We start from the raw sequence: 21,519 nt of genomic DNA, 5'->3' as shown, positions 1-21,519 counted from the left end.
TCACAATTAAAAGACAAGGTGTCCTACGTGATATTTTAGGTTGTGACCCCTACGAATGACAGGGGAATATCTATACAGCTGCCCTCTCAGGCTGGAGTCCACAGCGAGGGGGCTCTCAGGGGCTGGGACATTCCTATTTGGAGAATCTGCGAGAGCATCCATGTGTTCATGCTCCCCTCCACCCACAGACAGTTTAGGCCTAATCAGGTTGAGGCATGTAGAGCTCAACTCTCCTGGGAGGTCCTGACTGTGTAGAGACAACAGTCTCAGCACTTTGCCTTCCAGCCACCTGCTTCGGAAGCTGCCCCTGAACTACAAAGTACCTTTCGTGTTCAAAAAATCCCACCTTCAAACAAAAAGTATTAGAAGCATTACGTTTTTTAAAAGGCAAAATGCACATACTTCAAAACCTCAGATTCCAACAAGTTTCTTAGGTGGTTTTAAAAAAAAAAAGAGTATTTAAATCTTTATTTTTTTCTTTTTGCAAAAATGTTAAGAGAGCCACCATCAGAAAAAACAGTCAAGAAAATCTAGGAACTGAAGGTTTGGGTAAAGGAAAAAATCTTAACATTAAATAATTATACTTTCTTCTATTATGCCCTTTGGCCTAGGATCAAAAAGGCTTTTACTTTACCTGGAGGCCTGATATTCTAAAGAGATCATTTATATTTCCTTCGCTGTGTTAAAATTAACTTTGTTCAGCACAAGGTAGATACCACATAGCACTAGGAATATATCTTTATAAAATACATCAGAATGGATTTTTGTTTGTTTGTTTGTTAAAGCTAGAAAGTATTTTTTACTTACAAACGTTCCAAGTTTCAAGATCTATTTTCAAGTGATATGAAACATGTCTAGAGGATTTACAAAATTTAATATGGAGAGCGTTTTCTGAAAGTCTACCATAATCTTCAAATTGCATCCCATGTGTTTAAAGAATACTTTCAAGTTCTTCATCTCTTGTTTTACTTATGCTTATTTTTAAGCTTTCTGTACTTTATCAGCATAGCCCTAATTTAGGACACAGTCACACATTGCCACTCTGATCAATAACAAAGAAACAACAAAGGTCAGTAATCAATAATATCTATGCTTTCCTAATACACGATTTCAAATACAGTACCTCCTGCAAAGCAAAGAGTTTTCCAACACTGTGAAGGCACTTTCCTTAATCTAGGAATGAACTGTTGAGTAACAGGAGAACCAGAAAGGAAAAAAATCTTGTTAAATAGGATCTATTCTTAATTGTTTATGGTAAAACTATGCCATGGTGCCTATCAAGCATAAATCAGGGTTTGTAAGTGTATATTTTCATGATAATATAATTAAAGTATGATAGTAATTGATAAATGGAAAGTAAAGACATGATTTCCTTTATCACATGCCAAGTGTACGGCTTCACTTTAATCATTATTTACCCAACACCTAAAATCTGCCAGAGGGGAAATTTACTGCATTAATTTCAATCACTAGACATTTTAAAGAATTTTCTGAACCACATTTAATACACTGTTTGAATTTCCCCTGTTTTCTCAGAATAATTCTTTTTAAATCAGACATTCTAGGAAACATTAAACTGGACAAATTAAGTCGTTTTATATAATGTTCCCTCTGGCATTGTAATTTTCAAAATAATTACTCATCTCTCTCTTTATATCTCCGAATCAAAACAACTTAGTTCAACTGCATTAGTCAGGGTTCTCCAGAGAAACAAAACGACTAGGATGTGGAAAGACAGATAGACACCTATATATAGAGAAAAAAATTTATTATAAGGAATTGGCTAACACAATTATACAGGCTGCAAGTCACGAGATCTGCAGGGTGAGTCATCAAGCTGCAGACTTAGGAGAGCTGATAGTGTAGTTCCAGTCTGAGTCCGAAGGCCTGAGAGCCAGAAGGACCAAGGGTACAACTCCAGTCCAAAGGCCAGTAGGCTTAAGATGCAGGAAGAGCCAAAGTTTCCACCCTCAGCTTCAGTCTGAGTCTGAAGTCAGGAAAAAAACCCCTGTCTTCCACTCCAAGGGCAGACAAGCAGGAAGAATTCTCTCTTAACTCATACTCAGGGGACGAGCCGCCTTTTTTTCTGTTCAGGCCCTCAGTTGACTTGATGGGACCTACCCACAGGAGGCAGGACAATCTGCTTTACTCAGTCTACTGATTTAAATGTTAATCTCAGCCAAAACACCCTCACAGGACCATGCAGACTCATGCTTGCCCAGATATCTGGGCACCCTGGTGACCCACACAAATTGACACATAAGATTAACCACCAAACCAACCAATGATATTCCCACGTGTACTTCCTTTCATTCTGTACTTTCCCCTAATTCTCCCAAATTTCAGAGTTTTAGAGGATTGAAATGTTTCCGAACAACAGTTATTCTAAATTATTCAGAAAAACCTTATCAGCACCAAAAAGTTTTCTTCTCAAACAGAAAAATGATCCTTTCTTTCTCACATTTATAAAGTTCCATATTATTTATGTTAGCTCTCACAATAAAGCAGTGATATCCTCAAGATAAGCTAAAAGAAAATGTTAAGCCTAAATTTAAATACCAATCTCCATTTGGAAACTTGTTTCCAAACTCCCAGGTTATCATTAATGGTACAAGGTAAAGACATTTTATAAAAATGTAACATGAAGAGTAAGAATACATGAATAAACACAAATGTCACAGAATCTTATCATTTAAGTTTTCTTTAGAGCCTTGTAATAACCTTAAAGTGTATATGAAAAAATAATCCACAAGTACTGAACATATTTCATGAATAGTTCATAAATGAGTGAGGCCAGATGGTCATTTGAGCTTCAGGCTCACAAGGGGCTGGACCTCTGTCATCACCATGATTCATGATCGGACTTTTTACAGTTTCAGAAAAGCAGTTTTGTTTGGTTCCCCCATGCTGTAATGGGTATAATGGAATGGATTCACAGGAATCTAATGAGAAAGAAACCTATTCAAATCCCAAATCATCAATTATTTAAACGTAAGCTTTTGTTTGACCCCCAAACTAGGGACGTATCTATATGGAACACATCCTTCCTGGGGGTTGGGAGAGGGGGAGGGTGTTCACTTGGAAGCAAAGTTAGCAACTGGCAGCTGGCTTGGTGAGAACAGAAAAAGCACAGATTATGATACTCCTTAGGGAAGCTGAGCCATGGAGCCCCATGAACTACCCTTCTCTACCCTGGGGATATTTTTGTGGAAACAGCAGGATGCCTCATTAATAATCAGAACACCTGCCCTCTAGGCAGTGCTGGAGAAAAATCACAAATTCTTTCTCTGCAACTCCCTTTGCTTTTCTAGACTACACAGGAACTTGTTTGCACTTATCATTATCTCATTCTCCTTTATTTATCTTACGTAATAGATTGCTGGCTGTCTCCTAATGATATAAAGGGAAGGCACCTCAATGACACCTGTGAAATGAAGCAAGAATTTGGTTTGGGGCTTGATTCTGCCCCCAGAGGACTATCTCAATTATCCATTCCAATGAGAGGGATAAGGAAGTGAAGTAAGCCAGAAAAATGTGTCACCATGTATAACGTTGACATACCTCTCCATCAAACTAGGACAGAGGAGGCAGTAGACATTCAAATAAAGAAAAGGGCTGTGGATGTGTTAAGAAAATATGAACAGATTTTTTTTTAAGTCTTATATACAAAAACACCTTAAGGAAAGTTTTACCTTGGTAAAGCTGAAGTATTTCTGAGTGGAAATATTTATTTGTACATTGGAGGTATTACATAAAGTTATTTAAATAATGCAAATGAACCAGATATTAGATGAGCAAACAATTATCAATAATATAAATCTAATGGAGATATTTTATAGGTATATAAAGAAATTTTATATAAATAGGTTATTTGCTGATGCATTTAATTTTGGCAATTATAAATCAGTTTGAATCCTAAAGCCCATAAGGATTATCAATAATTGGGATGAAACAAGAAAACAAGCTGCCCAAAATGCCAAGTTTTGATTGACCTGGATTAAATATTAACATTTCAGCTGTCCTGCACTGTCAAGCGACGTTCTCTTCCACCTACATTAATGCAGGATGTCAGCGATTTACTTTCACCTCTCCTCGTGTCCTCAGTACCCTGCTTACCCAGCTTCATGTCTCCTGGCCCTGTCATCACTCCTTTGCATTCATCCCTGTTCCTGCTCCCTCAACAGCATGATCACTTGATTTTACCCAAACCTATGCTTTCTCTCTATCTCCCCCAAGCAGATGAATTGGCTAGAGAAAACCCCACAATCACAATGACAAGGCACATGTTACGTTCATGTCCCAAAAGCTCAAAAGGCGCTCAGCACCAGCCGGTGACTCTCAGAGACACCCAGAAATCTGTCCAGAGTGAAAAGTCCCATCAGGGAAATGATGGAAGAAACCCAAGGACTAAGGAGACCTACTGGTGTCTGGTTCAGAACTGTCTATCGCCGATCACTCTTAGTCAATATTTTCATGGTTCCAGGGCAAAAAAAAGATATGCTAATTCATACATATTTCACTTACTGGTGGACATGAACAGCCTTAATCAGGCCCAGACCCCAAAAGACTTTCTTTAAAATTTCATAACCTTGGGAGAATCTCTATTCAGCTTTTTCCTCATCTTTTCTCTACCTGAGCATCACACTTCCTGGGCATTCTGATCCTATCAATTGCTTTTCACACCTTATCAGCATCCATGAGGACTCTACTGCCCTGCTGAGAAGCCCACTTATTCTGAGTGTAACAGTCTCTACCTCCCCAACACCCCTATCCCATCACCAGATAATGGGAATGCAACAGTGGGCTCCATTCACTGGAGTAGGGCGTAAGAGGACTCCTCTGAATACTTTGTGGCAAACTGTAACTTGAGGCAAGGATGCTTCCTGTCACTCCCTTTCATTCGGGATGGCATAACCCAGCCTCTGAACACCGACATCCAGAGGACAGGACATTGAGGTCACACTATGGGGAAACGAGACGCCCTGATGTTACTTTTAAAGGCAGGTGACATGTGAGCCTTCGTTTCCAAACAGGAGACATCACTTCTCACCCTGAGGGAAATAACAGATGAGTTTGGAAGCCTTTCGGCTCAGAGAACTGTTTATAACAGCAAAGAAAATGCCACAGTAGCTTCCCACCTGATAGGTCATCCTGAAAGACAGACAAAATATCCAGGAAAACTGTTTTCCATAAACCCAAGATGCGTCAGCTGCCTAAAGCCCCATGCGAGATTCCACACACAACACTGAGGAAGGGGACCACTCCTGGCTCCTGGCTCTAGGCCCCTGAGTATCGACATATTGATACATAAGAACAAAAAATTCCCATGAATAACATCTTAAGGAATCTGGGCTGCCTTCCAGCCAGGCTCCTGAGCAATTCCTTCCCGTGTTCATTTCTAATTCCCACCTGAACCCACCTTCCCACCCCACGGCCCTATGCACTGCTGTCTCCCAGGGCTACTGAATCCCACCACTGCGCCCACACACTGCGGACCCCATGGGCGTCTCCCACCACTGACCATACGCCAAATTTTCCCACTTGCCTGCCGTGTGAAAGAAAAGAGAATTAGAAAAAAGGGCCACTGCTTCCAAGAGCAGAAGTACAGAAAATGATTAATATGAAACAAACTGTTTTTATTTCAAAAGTGTTTATTTTACCCTATCTTTTTAGAAAGGATGTGGCTGGTTTACATTTCATTTGGAAACCAACTGTTTATAAGAAGAACCAAGGACTGTGAAATTCTCTTTGGGAAAGAATGAAGAAAACCAATTAATAAATACACAGTACAATCAGCAGTAAACACTTTTTTAATATGCCCAGCTTCCTTTCCTCTAGAATACATCAGTAACCCCGGAACAATTTACAGAGTGCAAGGATTGTCCTGGGGAAGAAAAGAAAATGAGGAAGCATCATTGTTTTGCCCTTTTTTTTTCCCCTATAAAATCATGACTCCGTGGTCTCGTGTCATCTTAAAGTGAAAAACAACATCAGCTATTTACATTCCAACCTTGTGAGAGAATTTCACAACGCACCTTTCTGATGTCTAATTTTCATCTGAAGTTTCCAAATGTTGGGTGTACAACAGAAGGTTTGGGAACAGTAAAGTGTTGCAGAAACTGCAGTTGTTCTCAACATCCCCCTTTCTTTGTTTTCCTTTAAAAGCAGGTCCCTATATTGTTGTAGGCAGCAATGTGCCTGAATTAAAAAAAAAAAAAAAACTCTATAATTCCCAAACTCCCTTGTACGAAAGAGTATTTAAAGATTTAAGCAGAAGTCATTGACAGGCTTCTGGAAAATGCTATTCAAAGAGAACTGACTCAGCTGACAGTCTTCGCCTTTCCTCCTTTCTCCCTCCTGTTCTCTGGAATGTGGGCACGATGGCCAGAGCTCCAGCAGTTATCTTGTAAATAGAGGTGACCATGAAGATGGAAAGCCTGGCCTAAGAAGAGTGGAGCAGAAAGATAAAAACAGTTGAGCCACCGATGACTGTATACGTATCATAGAAGCCCTTGACTACCTACCTTAAGATTTCTTTTGCATACGAGAAAAATGAACCTCTATCTTAAGTTACTAGTATCTCAGGTCTCTACTACTGGCAACTGAAACTATCTCAATTAATACAAACAGTTATTAGAGGCTGTTGGACATTCTTTTAAAGAAATTTGTATTGCAGCACTGTACGTTATTTGGCCAATTGAGACCACCACTGGTTCATGGTCCACAGCATCGACTGACTCCTTGGAAATGCCTGACACTCTACTCAGTCTCTACCATCATCTCACCTTCCTACTGAAAAAAGAGTTCTTCCAAATCTCTTCAACTTTCCACAAAACTTCTATCCTCTTTTTAACCCCACTCAACTCTCAACAGACGATCTCATCTTCCACTTCAGAAAAAAAAAGCAGAAACGATCAGATAAGGGCCAGCAGAAGAGCTCCCTCTGCCAAATCCACAAACCCCCTTGTACTTTTGAGTCAGTATGGGTTAAGAGCCCAGACTCTGGGTGCAGAAAGACCAGGTTGGAATCCCACCCACTTGCTGAGACATACTCAGAAGATCCCTTACCCTAAGTTCCAACTCATCTATAAAATGGAAATAACTGTATCTGCACTTAATACGCTTTTGAAAGGATTAAAGGAGATAAATTTTTAGCACACCAATGCATGGAACCCAGGAAGCACTGAAACAATGTTAGTTCCTATTGTAATTAAGTATTGTAATTCTACACCATATCTGTCACAATCACCACAGTGCAAAGAGCCTTATGTACTGGAGGCACATAATAAACATCTGCTGAATGAACTATACATTAAAACAAATTCCATTTAAATTCTAGGGGAAATCCCTGGAAAATAAACTAAGCCCATACTGTAGGTAGAGTGATATAGATATGTTTATCTAACTCAACCAGAGTTGCACCGTCAGCCCACAGAGGTGATCACATTCTCTGACCTCCTTTTGTCTTTTCTAGGCAACAAACTTGGTATGGAGATGCGCTTGGCTGATTTGAACAGTGGTCTTGTACTGGACTGACTAACTGAAAGAACGCTGAGAGGTATCACAAAGCAAATGATGCCTAGCTCAGAAGAGAAGCTGGATAAAAGTTAATACAGCAAGACAAGAATTTTCTCCTTCAAAATATAAGTAAGTCAGATTATGAGTGATGTTATTTTAAAAGAAATGATGAGACTCTCGCTTTTCTAACAGATTTGGGGCACTTGGGAAGATAAGTAAATAAATCCACAGGACTCTACAAATTCAAGAAACCATGCCAAAAGAATTTTTAAATCACCATCCCATATACAAAGTCAGAGGTTTTTTTTAATAGCTAATAAAGATATATACATACACACTGATGCCTACAAGTGACACAGAATGTGACAGTACCAATGAAATGGGTTTAGGGCAGATCACCAAGCCACATGCAAAGTACCGACACTTGCCATGAGTTTGGCCAGGAATGACATTCCAGAAAATGATTATTTTGAAAAAGGAAGCAGAAACACATTCTCACGTATGTATGACCTATGGAAAGTAGAATGCAATATCCCTCTTACATCATACAGAAGAGTGAAGGAACATACACTGAGTTTTCATTTGTCTGGGTCATTTAGAGGGAGTAAAGAATGACAGGGATACCTGGAAGATGTGCTAAAACCATATGGATTATAGTTAAACTTGTCCGAGAAAATTTCTGAACAATAAGGATAAACAGCATGAAGGCAGGAATTATAAATGAATAAACTGACTAAAGGTATTAGACATTTTAATATAGGAACAATGATAATAGATATTCTAAGAGGTAAACAGACTCTTCTTAACACAGTAAACTAAAGCAGCATCTCAAAGGAATGCTTCCTTCCTCAATGTCAGCAGCCATCACCCCACCATGTACTTCAGAAGGAGTCGCCCCGGAGTTTTTGTTTAAAATTCTCGGTGTTATACAATCAATGTTACCAGTTCCTCTGACAATAACTTCAGTCTTTTACACATAATAATGTTCTCCACCACCTAAGGAGGCTGTTACTTTCATGGTTTTTTTTCCTTATTCCAAATGGTCCATTAGTGAAATAAAGGTCTATTCAGCACTTGCAAGACTCCCATGGTTCGAAGCTAAGCTATTGCCTAAAATCAGAGCTTTACAACAAGGCTGCGGCTCTCAATTGTCCTTTATTTCCTCACATGGTTGAAGTTCTGCAGTTCAGTTGAAAAACCTGAGTTTGAGTTCTGTCTCTCCCACTTCCCAGCACTGAAGTAGCATGCCATCACCCTGCATGTCTGATCCCATGTTTTCCATCTACAAGATGGAAGGATTTGATTAAATGGTCTTTCAAGTCCTTCCCAAATACACTGTCAAGCTATTCTATGTGATTTTAGACATCAATTTGCATATTTGGTTAGTAGACCCTGAGATTATCCGCTTTCAGACATTAAGAAGGCGATTCTTTTAGATGCGAAGTCTACGCCCATGTGCTCCAAATAACAGACTTTCGTTTGACATTGGAATCCTGCGTCAAAGCATATTTCACTAGGTTACATTTTTCCATTAGCAATATAGTTCGCCATTAAAATCACAAAGCACTAATATTATCACAAATCACACCACTAAAAGCAAAGAAAAAAATAAATTCATGAAGGCGCAGTTAGATATGAGCTATTTAATCTAATCACGATATTCTTGTAAATCTGTTTAGAAAGCTCACCATCTATTCACTCATTCATTCATTTACTCATTCATTATTGAATATGTACTATGTGTTAGGTGCTGTGCTAAATTTTCTATTTATAATAACTTTATATTCAGCACAGCACCTAACACGTAGTACACATTCAATAAATTTTTTAAAAGTCTTCTAGGGCATAGATATCTCCTAACTTGTTACATTATGTCAAAGTCTCAGAGCTTTCCCAACATCAGAAGTCCTTCATTACATGCTAACATCCTCCAAGTGAGAAGGAATTGATTTATCTCCTCAGACTTCTTACCTCACAGAACTCTCCAACTACTCAAGCCTATAACTGAGCTGTTGTACATGCCTCTATTATTCCATTATCCATTCAGAAATCATTAATGATTCTGGCTCCAATAAATGTTATTTCAATAAATACATGTGGCGTGCTCAATATGTGTCAGGCAGTGTGTCAGGTGTTAGACATACACAGTGAACAAAGCAGTGGAAAAGTCCCCACTCCCATAGACCTTATCATTGAGCAAATATTAATAAAAGGTGACTAGATCAATAAGACATGTCCCTATGCTCTTGGTCATTCCCATCACTATTCTGATTATTTGTTTATGTGACTACCCTGTGGGTTTCAGTTCTTAAAACACAGTAAAGTCTCAGTAAATGTTTTCTAAATGAAAATGTCAGTCCCTCTCTGTTTCTGTTCACAAGAAGGACACTGCTACTCCATAGAGCGTGGCTGCCAACAACAAATTAGAACTCATTATTAAAACATCTTTAGTCATTTCTATAGACTCCTACCTTATAGGAGTGATTGCCACCTAGTACCCATCCTCTCCTACCTCTTTCCTAATGGAGCCATGATTTGGTTCAGGTCTTCCCCTCTCAGTTGAGCCCATGGTTCTCAGGGGAAGTAGGCCTTATCCCCAGATCCAAGGCTGAGTCTAGACAGCACACTCTTTCCATGACCATCTCATTCACCCTGGTGTTGATAGTTCAGAATTAAGCACATAACTTAAGTCAACCAATCAGACCAGAGGAAAGGATTTTTAGTCTATGGCTGTAGAAGAAGCCCTTTCTTCCACTGTAATTAGGGACAACTGCTGCTAGTGGTGGCAATTATCTTGTGACCACGGTGGAAGCCAGCTTGAGAAAAAAGGTGACATGGAGACGAGAGCAGATCTGAGATACTAGAAAAATGGAGCTGGAACTGCTCAACTTCTGGCTTCCAGTTATGTGTGATAATATAACTGTTTATTGTTTATGCCATTTTAAGTGGGGTTTTCTGTTACCCATAGTTAGAAGTATCCTCATATAATCCTCTGGAAGCTATTGGCTGAACTCCAGATTAGGAGAGAAGAAATGTGCTTTTAGGATCCATGGATGCATATAAATGTAAACTCTGACCAGAAGGGCAGCATATCTCCTCCAAGACCCAGCTGGAGAGTGAGGCATCTGTGATTATTGTTGTAAAGTCCAAACAACATTTACCACAAATAATTTATAAGGTTCTTTTCCCTCTCTCAAAACTTGATGTTTAATACCCTTGATGCTTGGTTTTAAAGTTCTTTTGTGAATTGAAAAGGAATTCCCTTAAGTTAAAAGCAACATAAAACAGTATTCATTGGATAATTCATTCATTAATAGAGGCAGAAAGTTAACAATAAATAACTCAAAGATGAAGAACTTTTAAAAGAATCATGGTCATAGAATCACAGCAGGAAAAAAAACTTACAGAGTGTCTAGATTAATGCTTTTCAAACTTTTCCATTGAAATCCATGAGGGAAATGTTTTTATGAGGATAGAAATCATGCCTGAAGTAACTTGTCAAAAGCATGAAATATATTTGATATTTGACTTTCTAATCTTTAAAATGCAAGGGAGTTCTGTGTTCTAATGCAGAATATTATTCACATATAATATTTCCGAAATCTTTAGTGAAATTAATAACCCAGGAAGATGAGTAGTGTCTATATTCGGTCCGTGGGTTGTCCTCACTGACATACCACTGTGTATCCCCAGGGGCAGATGGTATGTTTATCCAACCATTACCCTCATGTCACAGATCAAAGAACTGAGGCCAAGAGAGGTTAAATAACTTGACCAAAGTTCTTAAGATATTACTAGCAGAGCTGAAAACAGAATCAAGCTCATTGTAACTTCCAAGACCAGTACTCTCTCCAGATGCTTCTTTTGATCTTTGTAATAAAATAAGAGCAATGCAAATTAGAGGTTCAGCAACAGCTCCAACCAAATTCATGAGGCTGTGGGTCACATCCTGAACGTGCCCAGCCTCAGTGCCTCTGCACTTGCTATGCCTTTTCTCTAGAAGGCTCGTCTGACTCCCTTCATGGCTGGTTACATCCCAGCATTCCTGTCTCAACTCAGACATTACCACTTTACAAAAGAAGCCTTCCCTGACCATCCTATCAAAAGTGGTCCTCCCACCCCCAGTTATGCTCTACCATGTCATTCTGATTTGGTTCTTTCACAGAATATATCACAATATGAAATTACGTATGTATTTGTGCCCTTTCTGGTTCCCTTCCTCTTGAACATAAGCTCCACGAAGAACAGACCGTTTCTGCATTGCTCACACCAGAATTGGGGGTTTGCACATAGAAGAAATGAGTACCCTATGCTGTCCTCTCTCTCTTTTTCCAAGCTGCCACTCTGCTGGAACACCATTCCTCCTTTATCTTTCCTGCTCAAGTATTACCCATTCTAAGGACAACTCAAATCTTACTTCTTTCAGGAAGCCTCCCCTAGATCTATTTACCCAACTAGCTTGTGAGGTCATGGAGAACTGGAAACTTGCCTTGTTCACATTTATAAGCGCACACGTTTATGTGCCCAGACCCTAACATAGGGAGCACCTTTGATCCCAGCCCTTCCCTCCCGTCACCTGTTTGCCCTTCTCATCTCAGTGCACTTTTTCTCTGTGTTCTAGAAGACCATTTTAAGGTTGTCCTACATGAGATTGACTATATTTTCCATTATGTCAATTCTGTTCCTTAAACACTCCAATGCAATTTTTTTTTTTCTTCTTTTTGCGGTATGCGGGCCTCTCACTGTTGTGGCCTCTCACGTTGCGGAGCACAGGCTCCGGACGCGCAGGCTCAGCGGCCATGGCTTACGGGCCCAGCCACTCCACGGCATGTGGGATCTTCCTGGACTGGGACACGAACCCGTGTCCCCTGCATCGGCCGGCGGACTCTCAACCACTGTGCCACCAGGGAAGCCCCCAATGCAAATTTTAATTCTGTCATTTCATTTGGTTATTTCCCCCTTGCCTTCTTTTCCTCCTGTCATCCAGGTTCTCTTTTTTACCTCAAAGCATCATTTCCGTTGGACTTTCTGTGCTCTTAGTGAGCTTCTGTTTCTTTGTAGTTGACGTAGGATGCCTATTTAAAATAGCATGCTATTTCCTGTAACAAATTATACTCAGAAATACTCTCTTCTTCTGATCCTTCAGCTTCTCCTTCTTCCCCTTAACCTGCACTGCTATTTTGTGGGCCCCAAACTTAGGGGTTCCTCTGTTTTCATCCTTAGAAGGAGGGGAGGTCTATCCAGGCTCATATATTGACCAAACAGGTGATTCACAGAGCTCTTAGCCCTACTCACTGTCTGCTAGGGAGCAGGTCTAATCCTGGATGTAAAGCAAAGGGGGATTGGTGTGCCACATCTCCGCTGGCTCCCAGAATCTAGCCTAACTTAGAGCAGCTCTAATGGACCTAGGCGGGATCTTCTAATGGACCTAGGTGGGATCTTCTCCTGACTCTATCAAATGATGGATTTCAGAAGTTCTGGAAAAACCACAACCACCAATGTGCACGGGGTGAAATATTTCCTAAGACACATTGCACTCTCCCCTCAGCTCCCTCTACACTGTGTTCTGCACTGTTGTTTTCTAAATGGATTGCCTTCAAATGGACACTGAAAGCCGAGAATTTACGCCTCTTCACAGGAAATGGAGTAAAGGAAAAAAGCAAGAGGCCAAGAAATGAACCTTACAATTTGCTAAAATTAAGGACTGGAGGAAGAAAGAGAAGCAGCAGTCCAAGAGCTAAATGATAGCCATGTCGTGTCACAGAGATCACCTGAGGCAGAGGGAAGGTTGAAATACTGCAAAGAGGTGACCATCAGTGTCACTGATTGCATCAAGGGAAAAGAATGAATACTGCATGATTAGGAGGCCCCTGACATCCTTGGACTTTTCAGAAGGATAACGAAGGCGATTACTCTGGCAGGTGATTAAGCAATGACTACAAGAATGAAGAAAGGGAAACCAGGCTATGCTTGTTGAGAAAGACTGACAATGGAATTCAGGGAAGAAATAGGGAGTAGTTGTCTATTTCAATATTGTAGGAGAGATGCTAAAATCTGCAAGCACTATTTAAATCTCTAAGTAAAAGTAATTGGCATGATTGCCATTTTTTGCATTTGGGAAGACTATGTCGGGTTTAGAAAACATTAAGAGTAACTATATGTACATCCTTTGTTAAAATAAAGGGGCACAAGTGGGATGACGGGAGAGAATTCAACCCCAGAAATTAGCAATCTGAGCATAGTGATAAAATACCAGTAAGGAAAGGTTCCATAATTTTTTGAAACTGCATCCAATAATTTCTTCCTTAACTCTGCTAAATACCATGGAATTTTTAGACCTCTCTTTTTAGTATTTTGTAATATCGCTTCATGGCCCCCAATATCAACAACAGGTTATATGCCAAATTCTGAAGGCTTCTTACAACTAAATAGAACAATGAACTTGTATGATTTGATGGCTAGACATTACCATACTCATTGAATACAAAGATTATAACAGAAGAAAAGTGAAATTCTTTTGACTGGTGTTTAAAATACATGCATTTTTATAGGTAGGGAAAAGTCATTAAATATTACTTTTCATATCTTACAGGCTGAGAGCATCAAAGATCTACTCTTTTCAACCACAATCCAGCAAGACTAAGTGATAACATAAAGGATCCTGGTTACCAGCAAATTTGGTAAAGGCACTGGAACCCAAGGACCAGAGGCACCGTGCATCCGGCTCTGATCTACCACCGCAAAGAGCGCATCATGAAGATTCCATCCGTCTGGAGCAACAAAAGCACAAACCAGCAGACATCCACCCACCAGTCTAACCAACTGTTAGTACTTAATTGTTGTTCATTCATTAGTCATTTGAGAAAGGTGACAAATTGGAAACTCTGATGCTCTAAGAACAAATTCCTGTCCTGGGAAGGAATCCTCAGGATCATCCACCAACTGCTCAAATATTTTAACTTCTAAAAAGGGATTCAGGGCTTCCCTGGTGGCGCAGTGGTTGAGAGTCCGCCTGCCAATACAGGGGACGTGGGTTCGTGCTCCGGTCCGGGTAGATCCCACATGCCGTGGAGCGGCTGGGCCCGTGAGCCATGGCCGCTGAGCCTGCGCTCCACAATGGGAGAGGTCACAACAGTGAGAGGCCCGCGTACCGCAAAAAAAAAAAAAAAAAAAAGGGATTCATTCAAGTAAGCCAGACAGAGAAAGACAGACATCGTATGATAATGCTTATGTGTGGAATCTAAAAAAAACGATGCAAATGAAATTATATACGAAACAGAAATAGACCTACAGACATAGAAAACAAACTGATGGTTACCGAAGGGGAAAGTGGGGAGGGATAAATTAGGAGTTTGGGATTAACAGATACACACCACTATGTATAAAATAGATAACCAACAAGTACCTACTGTATAGCACAGAGAAGGGACTATATTCAATATTTTGTAATAACCTATAAGGGAAAAGAATCTAAAAAGTATATACATATATGTATAACTGAATCACTTTGCTGTACATCTGAAACTAACACAACATTGTAAATCAAATATACTTCAATTTAAAAAAAACAGTAAAATAAAATAAAACAAAATGGGATTCACTCAAGTATTTTTTGAGGACTCCTATGTGCCAGCTCTACGACTGAAGCAAACAGGTCACTTATTTGGACACCAACACTGAACTGAGTCTCTCAGTCAAGTGAGGAGAAGGATAAAGATTGTATATACTAAGAAACAATATCCAAGCCATTAGGCTCAAGGGACTAAAATCAGAGGGGGAAAAAAGACTCACAGATTATCAATGTGCTTTAATGACAGAAAATTTACCAAGGGATGATATTATTCTTGTAGGTGGCAACTGCTATTTTTATTAAGAATCTTTCCTATGTGTGACATCTTTTAGCCTTTGGCCTAATTTTTCTCCCAGATACTGGGCTTGTTAGCTGAGCATAAGTTTCCAAAGCAAATTACCTTTTGATGATCTGACCTAACCTTTTTCTTAAGTACAGTCAACATAAATGGAGGCCGGCACCACTTTCCCAAGTCTTATACCAATAAAAAGGCATGACTAAGAGTGTACCTCTTCCCAGAGGAGCTGCACAGGAGTTTGGGATCGTCATGTTAATTCTCCAGAGAAATCTACAATATAAGATGAGAGCACTTGTGTGTAATTAAGCTAAAAATAAATTCTGTCTTATATTATATGGAATGAGTGCTGACATTTTCCCCACACATAACTCTAGTCTGAGGATAAAATCAGCTTAGCATTTTGTTGATTTTGAAATTCATTTATCCTACTAAATGCATAATAGCTATTATTTAACTTCTTCCTCTACACATTTTAACCAGGGTATACATCTTAGTTTCTGCATATTCAGTTCTTTCAACAAAAATTAATTGAAAAATTAATTGGCCTACTATGTGCTGGCTGCTGTTATAGACTCTGAGGACATCATAAGGACATGTAATGAAGAAAATGACATTTCTGCCCTCATAGAACTTACATGGAGCTTACATTTTAGTGAATGGATATATAAATGTACCACCTACAAACATAGTGCAGCAATGTTTTCCATCAAAGTGAAATCTGCTTCCCTGCTTATATTTGGAAATATCTGAATACTGTAGTGTCAGGGATCTAAATAAGTCACTAAGCAACTTTTATTCTGCATAGCATTAAACCATAGCCCAGATCTAAATTTTATCAGATTCACATGATATTCAGTGGGCTTTTTCTCCTACAGCAGGTTGTTCTCCCTTGCATAAGTTACCGTTAATAGAGGTATTTTTTTCCCAGTCTTAACCCCACTAACCTCCCCCAGCAGCATTACTCATTCTCCCAAGTGTACTAAAAATGTTCTCTTGCAGATTGTATTCTCAGATGAGAGCACCTTGTCTTTTTTTTGTTTTCTGTTTTTTGTGGTACGTGGGCCTCTCACTGTTGTGGCCTCTCCCGCTGCGGAGCACAGGCTCTGGACACGCAGGCTCAGCGGCCATGGCTCACGGGCCCAGCCGCTCCGCGGCATGTGGGATCTTCCCGGACCAGGTCATGAACCCATGTCCCCTGCGTCAGCAGGCGGACTCTCAACCACTGCGCCACCAGGGAAGCCCGAGAGCACCTTGTTTTGAATGGTACTTTCTTGTCCTTGAGGTCGTCTTTTAAAAGATCTCCAAAGTCTCCTTTGTGATCACTTCTTATCTTTTCAGGTCACTTCTTACAACTCACTTTAGAGTCCACAGAATGGCTTTTGTTTCTCAAACATGCGTGCTCCATCTTACCCCCAAGCCTTTGCTCATGCTTTAAGTCTGCCTGGAATAGGCTTTGGCTACACTCTTTCCCAGGCAAAACACCTTTTCATCCTTGAATACTTAGTTCAGACACTACCTCCTCCAAGAAACTTTCTCTGACCCTTGTATCTCGGCTCCGTGGGGGTTCTTTAAGTTCTCCTCTGTGCTTGCACAATACACAAGAAAGAACCATATTAACTGAACTTGCTACACTGTATATAATCATCCGGTAGCACACCTAAAAGGGGAGATGAAGTCTTGGTCATGTTTGTGGACCAGTGTCTTGCACATAGCCCTCCATATGCCAGATACCAAAAAAACATGTTTGCCCAATAAACACTTTAATGAATTTTAAAAACATGCTTCAATAAATTTGTAACAGTAAAAACAGCAAGTGACAAAAACCTGTGACATTATCAGGTTCCCTAAACCAAAGAATGTTTCTTAACTCAGTCCAATGTTTTTCTTCTTTTCAACACATGCTGTCTACTTATTTAGCTTTTTGTTTTAACTAGATATTAAACACATGTAAATACTTGTTTAAACTTGAAAAATCCTACAGGGATTGTGGAAATTGATGGAGGAAAAACAGTAATAAGCAACTAAACAAATATCTGTTATGAGATTTACCCTCTGCCCAGGAGACACCAGAAGGACCTTCATTAGCAAAGACCTTCCGTCACCTATGAGGTAATGAAAGGGGAACTGCCAAAGCCCTCAAGCCAAAGAGCAGGTGACATCAACTTTATCCCGAGTAATTTCAATCTATCTGCAATGCCATGTCCTCCAGAAGGGGCCTGGATGAAAAACAGGAGTTAACCATGTTTTCATTCATGGTTCTTTTCTACCCTTAGCAGCTGCCCCTCTAACAAAAAGATGAACTTGAGCTTTGGCTATGGAGAGTCCCCTCCTAGTCAGGATTTTTTTGTTTGGTTGGTTGGGGTTTTTTGCCTCTTTTAGTTGCTACTTTCTTACCTCTGGGCCAGCTATGTCTTTAGTAAAATTCCTAAGCCAAATAGGTTTTGAATTTCTGTCTGCTGTATAATAAAGAATGTAATATAATAAAACCATGCTTTTGTGCTGGGTTCCTGGAAGGGAGCTTCCAAACTTAGAACTGCCCAAGTGACAGGAGTATCTTTGGTATTCATGGTAGATCCTCAGACCGCACTTGAATTTATGCTAACCAAGCAACTCAAGGTGGGCCCCTAGATAGTTTCAGGCTGGGGACCAGCAGGGCTAGAAAGACCAACCACGAGATTTAGACGGGTGGGACTTTGAGCCTTGTGATATCAGCCTGACCCCTGGGGAGGGAAGTGGGGGCTAAGGATTGAGTTCAGTCATATGGCCAATGATTCAATAAAACGTGTCTATGCAATGAAACCCCAATAAAAACTCTGGACACCAAGGCTCTGGTGAGATTCCTGGTAGATGAACAAACTAATGTGTCTGGGGGGCAATGTCTCGTGATTCTAAGGAGAGAATACTTGAAAGCTCTGTGTTCAAAACACTTCTAGACCTTGCCCTATATGTCTCTTCATTGGGCTGGTTCTGATTTGTAGCCTTTATAATAAAACTATAACTGTAAACCTAAGTGCTTTCCTCAGTTCTATGGGTCATTCTAGTGAATTATCAAACCTGAGGGAGTTGTAGCAACCCCTGAACTTGTAGTCAGTTGGTCAGAAGTGCAAGTGGCCTGGAAACCCCCCAAACCTGCAGCTGGCATCTGAAGTGAAGACAGTCTTGCTGGGAACTCTGCTCTTAACCTGTGGAATCTCCAGGAGGTAGTCGTGGTATTATACTGTTCTACCATGGTAACTATACAATTACCATATTTATTCAGCATGAATTTAAAAAGTCAGGCCCGGAGTCGGGATACCTGGGTCCGGGGTCAAACTTGCCATTTAATAGCTCTGTGATCTTGGACAAGAAACAAAACTATTCTGAGTATCAGTTTTCTCCTCAGTAAAATGAAAGGGCTGGACTCAGTAGTGGCTTCTGCCACTTCCCATCTTTACACAGTTCCCATTAGGCTCAGTTTGGAGGAGAAGCCAATGACTGCTTTTTCCTCTGGATGATTTTCTTCTACAGGCTCCTCTTATTAGCAACAGCGCACAAATAGGTTTGAGGCCTTTGTATTTGCTGGTAATTCACAGGCTCACACCCGAAGTAACTGTAAAAATGATTTCCCCACAGTTCAAAAAGGAGGCAAAGTGCGATGACAGGGAACAGCAGAATGCCAGGAACCACACTCAGAGAAAGGAACTGTGGAGATTAAGAGATTCGGGGGTGATGATGGTGATGAGTGAGGTGGGGATGGGCTAAGACACTGAGAGATGGTAAGACCGTAGAATCTTCAAAGGTGATGACAGGGAAAGGCATATGGGGAAACTGCATGGCAGCTGATGCCACTGTAATTCCAAAAAGTGCTTATTGGTCACAGCAAAGATAATGAAAATCAGGTGGTATAAGAGAAAGGCTCTGAAATGCTGAGAAATTGCAGGGCAACGATAGTTGAGACCAGACGTCGGGTCCAGTAGCTGTTAGACACAAGAGGCTGTTAAGCACTAGAACTGTGGCTACTCTGGACTGAGATGTGCTGTGAAAGTGTGAAATGAACACCAGATTTCAAAGATTTAGTATGAATTTTAAAATGGAACACACATCATTAGAAACTTTTTATATTAGGTATACGTTAAAATAATTTTTGGATATATTAGACTAAATAAAATTAATTTCACCTACTTTTCACTTTTTTAATGTGGCTAAAGGAACATTTTAAATGACATCTGAGGGCTAGCACTGTACTTCTATTGGGAGCACCTAGGAGTGTCCGAGGGGTACATGAAGAATTCTGCAGGTTTGATTATCGGCCCCCATGAACCTGGAGAAATGAGAGAAGGCATGGCCTTCATTAGAGAAGTCTGCTAAAGAAGCAGTGTCTTCAAGGGAAAGCTGATTTTCAACATCAGGGAGGAAGTAAAAAGGTTATTTGGAAAAAAAAGGATGTGATAGAGGTGTTAGTTGATAGAGCTGTTAGCTGATGCCAAGGTGGTAATCATACTGCAATACATAAATGTATCAAATCAACACGCTGTACATCTTACCCTTACACAGTGCTTTATGTCAATTATATCTCAATTTAAAAAAAAGAAAAAAGAAAAATAGGTATAGTTCATGTGTCAGAGGCAGGTTGGTAGATTAAATCACAAGAGAGGTAGGGACTTTGAAGTTCACCTACTCCGGGTTGATTCCAAAGCTGAGAGCATTTCCTTTTGTCAAGACCGACTTCTTTGTGGGAGGCAAGGTGGATGAATAAGTCATCCAACTACAATATAGTCAATCAGCAAACATTTATTAAGGATTTTACATATCTTAGGCTTTAGGGATCTAAAAATGGGTAAGTTCCTATCCACAAATTGTTCTCAGGCTAGTAGGAGAGACAAGTACTTAAAAATAGATAAATGCCAATATAAATCCTGACAAAAACAGTAACCGTGTGTAAACTAGGCCCTGAGGTCAGAGCTGACAGTGATATACACACAGTTTAAGGCCTGTGTGCTGTTTCCACTGAGGCATGGGCTGTAGAAATAGTCCATTCAGCACAATTTCAATTCTAGCTACAAAAGGGTCATGCCTTCTTTTACTTAAAAAGATTAAATCTTCTGATTGGGAAAAAAAATGTATTTTCCATTCTACTTTTACAGATATAAAGGAAAATAACTGACAGTTTACAAATGTACTCCACTGTCTCTCATTTAAACCATAATTATCCTTCATTCAAAAATTTTAAAAATACCAGCTTATATCCTACAATATTATTTTTAGAAGTCTTTCTATAAAACAAAATATGCACATAACTGCTATGTGCTTTCACTATCTTAAGATGCCAGATGGTTACAAAAGAGAGTATTTCTTTCATTTTCCTGACTTCTTTCAAAAAATAAAATACAGTTGGTTTGGTATAGTTAGTTTCTAAAAGGTATAACGGGAAACACCAAAATCTCCTTAGTAGAAACAAATCAGCCTGTGTAGACCTTTTTGGTTCTTCTCTTCATTCTTCAAAGGTAACACAGTCAAGGTGAACATAACTTCTGATGACAACTGGTGTGTATGTGTGTGTGTTGGGGGGCAAGAACTGACCATCTCTGGGGCTCATTCTGGTTAAAACAGGCCCAGGGCAGAAAGAGAGGCAATGGACATTAGAGTCAGAAGAAACTGGATCCAAATTCCACCTCTATGGCTTATTAAATTTAGAATGTTGGGAACATGAACAACTTCTCAGAACTTCAATTTCATCGCCAATTTTTTCACACACCTAGAGCAGTGTGAAAATTAAATGAACTATCTGGCAAACAGTAGGTGCTCAGTGTTAGTTCTCCAGTCCTTTTCCTTCTCTACAAACGCCACCACCCCTTCCGATCTGGTCGTGGCCACCTACCGCCAAAAGAATGACAAAAGTATATCAATCAGCATAGTAGCTATTCTGCTCCTAACGGTATAAAGTGTATCAGTGAAAGCAGTCAACCATTCCCTGTGTATTAAAATGAAAGCACATGGTTCCAGAATAAAAATGTCATTAATTTCTATAAAAATTAACTGCTTGAGCATTTTCTAGCAAAATTAAACCAAGCTAACTGAATAGTCCTTTAAGAGTGGGAAAATCAGCAGGGCCATCACAGACTCTTGATTCAGTCTCTACAAAGTTGAAAAGCAA

General features: G+C 39.9%; 1 protein-coding gene across 4 annotated transcripts in view; it reads right to left on the bottom strand.

Annotated features, from left to right (window-relative positions):
- Positions 1 to 21,519, bottom strand: part of GRIP1 (glutamate receptor interacting protein 1) — a 702,730-nt gene that overhangs the window by 556,496 nt on the left and 124,715 nt on the right. The window lies entirely within an intron of this gene.

This window comes from Phocoena sinus, chromosome 10, assembly GCF_008692025.1.
Source record: "Phocoena sinus isolate mPhoSin1 chromosome 10, mPhoSin1.pri, whole genome shotgun sequence".
NCBI classification, from domain to species: domain Eukaryota; kingdom Metazoa; phylum Chordata; class Mammalia; order Artiodactyla; family Phocoenidae; genus Phocoena; species Phocoena sinus.
This window is presented reverse-complemented; position numbering and strand designations above follow the sequence as displayed.